This window comes from Chiloscyllium plagiosum, unplaced genomic scaffold (assembly GCF_037043375.1).
Source record: "Chiloscyllium plagiosum isolate Xiang-an unplaced genomic scaffold, Cpla_swu_hap1 HiC_scaffold_22, whole genome shotgun sequence".
In the NCBI taxonomy this organism is placed as follows: domain Eukaryota; kingdom Metazoa; phylum Chordata; class Chondrichthyes; order Orectolobiformes; family Hemiscylliidae; genus Chiloscyllium; species Chiloscyllium plagiosum.
In genome coordinates, this window is record NW_028270160.1 from 49,389,349 (window position 1) to 49,397,492 (window position 8,144).

An 8,144-nucleotide genomic window follows, 5' to 3' on the forward strand; every position below is an offset into this window, starting at 1 on the left:
AATCGTTCACGCTGTAGTATTAAGGAAAAATGAAGTTTGATTTGGTGTGCTGAAAGTGGGGGTACACTTCAGGCTCAGTTTGTAATTTGTTGAAAAGTACTGCCCTAAGAAACTTAGAAATCTCACACCTTTCCCCCACCAACAAATTACACAGGCATGTCATTAACAAGCACAAAATATGTGAAAACAAGCAACATTAATTTTTTGGGGATGATTTAAGAACGTTCCTTTCACTTTATGAGATGTGGGCATTTCTGGCGAGGCTAGCATTTATTGGCTGGCCCTAATTGGCTGGGAAGTGGGTGGTGAACTGCCTTCTTGAACCACAATGTGGAGGTGCCAGTGATGGACTGTGGTGGACAAAAGCAGAAGTCACGTGACACCAGGTAGTTCAATGAAGGAGCAGCGCTCTGAAACATTGTGATTTCAAATAAACCTGTTGGACTGTAACCCAGTGTGGCGTGTGACTTGTGTTCTTGAGCCAGTGCATTGCTAGAATCACACTACACCACCAAGTTCATCTTCTACCGAGAAAATTGCAACAATCCAGCAGTGGCAGAAGGACAAGTCTCAGTGTGGTTACAGTTCATGAGCTGCATACTGGACCCAGCTTGAAGTAACAGACCACATGCTATACAACTGAATCAGTAAATAATTTCTAAAACCTCTACCCAGACCCAATTCAATGCAGTCATCAGCTTTAAGGAATTGTGCTGCTTTGCATCTTAATGCAACCACATTTATTGATCCTTCAACAAAGTATGGCATCAATATCCAGGGGTAAATTCCAGCAGAACTGAATGGGATGAAGCAAAATGTTATAATGCAGAATATTGACCACCATTCACCAAAGATATCCCTCTTTATCAACATGTTGATACTCTAGACCAAGTAGTTGAAAATATTTTCAAGTTTGATCTTGAGATTCCATTACAGTTTGACCAGAGCCATTGCGAACAGATGTAATTGGCACTAAATTGATGTAGTTTGATGAAATGCATTTGAAAGAATGGCAGCACCATAAGAGTTTGCCTTGATCCAGGGCAACTCAACATTTGTTTAAAAGTTGACCAAACAAAGTATCAATACTGGAAAAATTAAATCCTAAATTTTCCAGAGCAAGCCCTGCTTTCCAAGCCAGATGCAAACCATTGATCTGCTCTGCCCATTTGGTAATAAAATCCCAAGAACTAATGACATTCAAAATGCAATTTGGAAGGTACTCTTCCTGACAGTTACATTTGGGCTATCCGTTAGCTAAAGCTTCTGTCATGCCATCATTAAAGATGTACCTGGCTGTTTTTACATCATGGTCATGGGTCAGATGAAGGTCTACTCATGACCAGAACCTTCACTTCCTGATAACAGAAGTGTGATGGTATAGTTTGGTATTAACAGCCTGAAGTGCCAGACCAGCATCAGACAGATAAATGTTTTCAGATCTATTCACTCCACCATAGAACCAAGCCTAATCCAGGAGGTTCAAGTTTGTTAAACGAATGAGAAATCAGATGTACAATTTTGCTTTCAACTTCCACTTACCATATACTCCCAACTCTGTGAACAATGTATTTCCACTGAGAGATTTGTTTAAGAATGATATCTCTTCTGCATGACAAGATGACTACCATCACGTCTTCAATTAAGGGATGACACAAGCCTTGACGTGATGGTATTGCTAAAACGCTTAGGTACATGTCTTTTGCAAGACGAAACATAATTGTTCAAAAGCCCTGCCATCTGCAGAGCCAATAATTCCATATAGAATGCAAAACAAAAATAAGCACTACTGCGGTATAACTGCAGTATAATATGTGTAAACAGGAGATTTAGAATCTGTTCAGTTCAGGCAGACGGATTCTGAGCTGGCTGGCTACAGCCAGTGTACTGTGCATAAGAAAGGATGACTTGGTGACCGGATACTAGCCTCTGTGCAATTATTTCTGTGGCGATGGGAGAAAACAGTATGTGCCTGAAGAACATTCACTTGCAACAGTCAACTTGGAGTTGGGGTAAGCAGTTCTGGCATCATGCCTTTATTGAGAAGCTTGGCTCATTCGATCCTGCTGTCGAAAACTGACTTAAAAAGAAAACACAAGCCTTTACCTCTGGTCTTTGGTATCATGTAGTTTCACACTTAATTATTTGGCGAGAACTCACTGTGGGAACTGATCATAAATGTAAAAATGATATTGCATAACTGTGTGCACTGTAATATCTGCAGCATCCTTAACTAAGTTGCATACTCAGCTGCCTACTGTACTCCCGTGACTGTGTTGCCAAATTCCATACGTACGCCATCTGCAAGTTCACTGACGACACCACCGTTGTAGGCCAGAAATCAAACAACAATGAGTCAGAATACAGGAAGGAGATAGAATGTGTGGTGTCATGATGCAATGATAAGAACTTCTGTCTCAACGTCAGCAAAACAAAAGAGATGATCCTTGACTTCAGTAAGAAAGGAGAAGGACATGCCCCCATTTACATCAACAGAGCTGATGTGGAGAGAAGTCGAGAGCATCAAGTTCTTAGGAGAGATGATAACTGACAACCTGTTGTGGAACTTCCATGTATGTGCAATGGTCAAGAAGGCACAACAATGCCTCTTCCTCCTCAGAAAGCTTAGGAAGCATGGCATGTCCATTTGGACCCTCATCAACCTTTACAGATGCACTGTCGAAAGTATTCTATCTGGGTGCACAACAGCCTAGTATGGCAACTGCTCTCTCCAGGACTGTAAGAAACTGCAGATTGTTGTGTGCACAGCCCAGATCATCAGAGAAGCTAAACTCCCATCCATGGACTCCATTTACACTTTGTCTATTGTGGAGAGGCTGCCAACATCATCAAAGACTCCTCCCACCCCTCTAACAGTCTCTTCTAACCTCTTCCGTCAGGCAGATGATACAGAAGCTTGTACACATGCACCAACAGGTTCAAGAACAGCTTCTTCCCCGCCGTTATTAGACTGCTGAATGAATCTCTCCAATTTCAAATCTAACGTTTATCTTTGCACCTCCTGTGCAGCTGTGGCCTTGTATGCCTCACTCTGTCTAATCGCCTTATGATCTCTATGTCCTTTTTTGCTATGGTCTGCCTATACTGCTCACAGAACAAAACTTTTAACTGTACAACAATAAATTAAATCAACCACTTGTTAAGTTGCAAGAATGTGAGCTTGAAGTGACGCATAAGACAGGTACCAGGATGATGACAAAAACAGAAATTGCTGGAAAATCTCAGCAGGTCTCACAGCATCCGTGGAGAGAAATCAGAGTTAACGTTTCAGGTCCAGTGACCCTTCTTCAGAACCAAGATTGAGGAGATTATCCTAACCACACAAAGACCAAAGATATTCCTCTTTTAAAAAGGTTTTACCAATATCGTTTACCATGTTGATCCTCTAGACCAAGAAGTTGTAAATATTCTTAAGTTTGATCTTGAGAATTTGTTACATTTTGGCCAGAGCCATTGTGAGCTACTGTAATTGGCAACTGCTGAGAATTAACAAGTAAAAGAGTGGCAAAGAATCATTATACAGGGATGGCCTGACAGTATTAAAGATGGACCGGAAAAGATTCATTCATTGTGACCATACAGAGATAAACGTGGTATATTGCAATAAGTCATTATAAAGGGCAAATAAGTCCTAATACCAAAAGCATTATGACAAAATATCATGTCCTTGATACAACCAGGGACCCGTGGATATTGAACAGATAAGCCAGCTAGCACATGAATCTGAGTACTGAGTAGGTCAGCATATTCAACATATTGTGAAGGTGCCAGACATACCAATTCCAACAATGTGGAGGCAGCTTCCACATCCCCACAATGTTTGATTCAATCCTCAGGTTAAAGTAGCAACCAACTAATTCACAATCCATGGGGAAGATTACATCCTTGTGATAGATTACCGCTGTAAATTTCCCATTGTTCAACAACTTGACTGTCACTGACCCAATGAGTATTCCTTTCAGTTTATTCGGTATCCCAGGTCAGAAAGTGTCTGACCATGGAACCCAATATATTGCTAAACCTTTTCAAGATGTAGACAGCTGGGATAAAGTGAATCCCTAGAGGAATAGAAAGGCAGTAAGAAATACTAAACAGGGAAATCAGGACACAAGATATCTTTGGCAAATACAGTTAGGGAGAATTCAAAGAGATTCTACAAAATACATTAAAGGAAAAAAAATAACTAGGGGAAGAATCAGGAGGATTAGAGGCTGAGGGTGTCCTTCCAGAGATTTATAAAACCATGAGGATCATGGATAGAATGAATAGCCAAGATCTTTGTTCCCAAGGTAGGGGAGCCCAAGACCCAAGGCATAGGTTTAAGGTGAGAGGAGAAAGATTTCAAAGGGACTGAGGGGCAACAATTTCACACAGAGGGTGGTTCTTGTATGGAACGAGCTGCCAGAGGAAGTGGTAGAGGCTGGTACAACTACTACATTTAAAAGGCATAGTACATGAATTGGAAGGGTTTAGAGAGATATGGGCCAAATGATGGCAAATGGGACTAGACCAACTTAGGATATCTGGTCAACATGGATGATTTGGACAAACGATCATGCTATATATCTCTATGACTCTACGCCATGTTTTCTAAGAGGAGAGGGACCGATATCACATTACACTATTACTGGCCTCACTCAATTGGTTTAAGCAGAACTTATGTTACATCAGATCAAATCGAAGCAGTGTCAAGCAACAAGGCAAGACTTTGACATTGTTTCTCGAATGTCCTCTCTACTCTTTCATACTCAGGACATTTTGAAAAAGGAATTAAAATAGATCTACTTTTTGTTTTGAAAAGATCTTGAGATGAAAACAAAATCAGCTGATTATTTTTGAATTGCAGAATTCCTGTTGCATGCATTTGGAGATGAGATGGTTATCTCAAGGCTGAATGCTAACTTTTCTATTTAAGCTCAAGGAAGTTGAACATTTTTGGTTGCTAAGAAACCTGAACGTTCAAAGGTACAGAATAATTACTTGTGGCTGGTTGTACTGGTTTACCTCACAGACTTATTCAGTGAAATGAATCCACTAAATAAAGCACTACCAGCTGGAAGAGACTTTTATGTTTGCCCAGAATGAACAAATTAATGCCTTCAAAATATAAGTGCTAACTAACCTGGCAAGTTTGTGACTTGAAACCATCTGGTGAAGGAGCAGCACTCCGAAAGCTAGAGCTTCCAAATAAACCTGTTGGACCATAACCTGGTGTTGTGTGATTTTTAACTGGAGTAGGAGAAACTGTGAACACATTTGAGCTTCAAAGTATGTGTCTGGCCACTGAAATAAGTCTGCAGAGACCAGTGTCCCATCACCAAGTCACCCTTTATTTACAAGGAGAGTCCTTGACAATGATCTAACTCCCTCAGAGCCAGCTCTCAGAGTGAGCAGAACCTCCAACACTCCTCTATATATCTGTCAGCCAGGGCTCCCTGATTGAACCAGGTTAACAATTCCAATCAGGAAACTCATATTCTACAAGTGGTCATTCGGTCCATCAAGTCCACACCAATCCGCGAAAGAACATCCCACCCAGACTCACCCTATCCTCATAACCCTGCATTTCCAATGGCTAATCCACCTAGCCTGCACATTCCTGAACACTCTGGGCAATGTAGCATGGCCAATCTACCTGACCTGCACATCTTTGGACTGTGGGAGGAAACCAAAGCATCTAGAGATAGCCCATGCAGACACGGGGAGAATGACCAAACTCCACACAATCACCAGAGGGTGGAATTGAACCCAGGTCCTTGGCGCTGTGAGGCCATAGTGCTAACCACGGAGCCATCATGTTGCCGACCTCATTACAATCACAACAATCACATTGTTGTGGAACTATCCAAGTAGTTGGACTGTGCCATACCATCTTCCCTCCTGGAGAATTTCATGCAGAGAAACACCTTTGACAATAAGACTATCAGTGGTTGGTAGGTAGAGTCCTCAGGGCCTGTGGATAAAGATGGTGGAAAATCAAATGGTTTCCTGAGCAGATCCCAAAGAACATCTCATCATTAGAACTTACAAACAAGCACCTAGATGTAGCTTGGCTAGTGGAGAGAAAAGTCCTTCCCTATATGCCTGATTTCTCACTCCCTCTGCCTTTTACCCTCAAGGTGATTGTGGTGGGAAAGAGATTGTTGTCCACATCCTTCAAGAATGTGCCTTTGCAAAAAAGGTCTGGAGAGGAACGCAGTGGCTTGTGTTGAGGTTTATCATGAGTAACTCGATGATGAAAGATTGTGTGATCTTAGGACTGTCCCTGAGAACACACACCAAAACAACCATGAACTGCACCTGGAGGACCTTCAACTCAGTGAAAGACTCACTCTGGTCTGCCTGACTCATCCTCCAGTGCAAAGAGCTGTGCTCAACTCAACATTGCAGACTGGCATATTCCAATTTCCAGGAATATGCTCTGAGAGATGCAATAAAGCTGGGAACAGCCACCAGAAGCACAATGAGGTAAGATTGCTTTTTTAGCCGTAACACAAGGGGTTGAAAACTGTAGAACACATCAGGGTCTGTACATCTAACAAAGAATGTATGTTTTGAAAATTAAGGGGATTGAAAATGCAGTGAGGTATAGAGAAAGGTTCAGTTGTATTATACATTCTGTAATTTCCAATTTGAAATGTTTTCTCCTTGGGCTGTATACCTGATATGGAATATATATTGTAAATGTTAAGACTAATGCAATCGTATAGATTAGAACAAGCTGTATGAGGGGGGCAAGTTGACTTTTATTAAAAATTGTTTAACATTTGAGTAGAGAGGCTTTTGAATGTACCTTCAAGAGTCATTGATTTTGACCTAATCAAATGACAGCTGGGAGCATATCTTTCTTATCTAGATAATAAACTCAATACTCATTTGCTAGAACTCAGAACAGAGCAATGAATCTGAGCAACAAATTCTTTCAGCTCATCTTAGCTCTGAAGAAGGGCGGCTGGACTTGAAAAAGTCAAGTCCACTTTCTTTCCACAGATGCTGTCTGACCTGCTGAGTTTCCCCAGCAATTTCAGTTTTTGTTTCAAATGTTTCTGATGGATCCTTTATTCCCATTGGAATTATTCGGAAAGCTGATCAACATTTCATCAAACAGATCAGTCAGAACCAAGTTTTGTGAGGCAGGAGACATTTAAGTGTGACTGCTCTTGCAACACTGCTCCTTCCATAGTACCAAAAGTGTTGGTCTCATTTGGTTCAACATATTCAGATGAAACCTCTTCATTTGTAATCGCATCAACGAAGACTACTACCGAGCCAGGATGAACACTAGCTATGGCATGCACATCTGATTGTCAAAGATACCTTGACACATTAACATTTGCAACATGTTTCACATTCAGTAAAACAAAAACAGTTCTATGTATTTATGCTTAAGTGTGCAACTCCTTTTAAAGGATTACATTGGATACCCCACAGTGTGGAAACAGGCCCTTCGGCCCAAACAGTCCATGCCAACCCTCCGAAGAGTAACCCATCCAGACTCATTTCCCTCTCACTAATGCACCCAACGCTATGGGCAATTCACCTGACCTGCACATCTTTGGGACTGTGGGAGGAAACCCACACAGACACAGGAAGAATATGCAAACTCCACATAGACAGTCACCTGAGATTAGAATTGAACCTGGGACCCTCGTGCTGTGAAGCAGCAGTGCTAACCACTGAGCCACTGTGCTGCCCAGTACTTGTATCCCTCAGCATCCCTGGAATGGGAGCATGCTAATTCCTTGACATGGGGGGGGGAGCCTGGTAAACATATTGAGGACCCCTGATATACTCACCAGTATAGACAGACAATGCCTCTGTTAAATCTCTGATCTGAATGAAAACACCTCTGACTGTGTAACACAAGCACAAGAGTCAATCTCAATTTTGTGCTCAGATTCTGATATCGGATTTCTTGATAGAATGGGTTGATTTTTTATGTCTTCCAGGAGTTGGGAGTGGAGGTTGGAAATTATCAGAAGTTAATTTTCATTTCCGAAAATTGGAATTGCCCTGGACAAATGAGCTCCCCCAATTTTCCCTGAAGTGGAACCTCCTCCCTCTCCATCCCTACACACAAACCCCTACACAGACAGACACACACACACACGCATGACCATTAT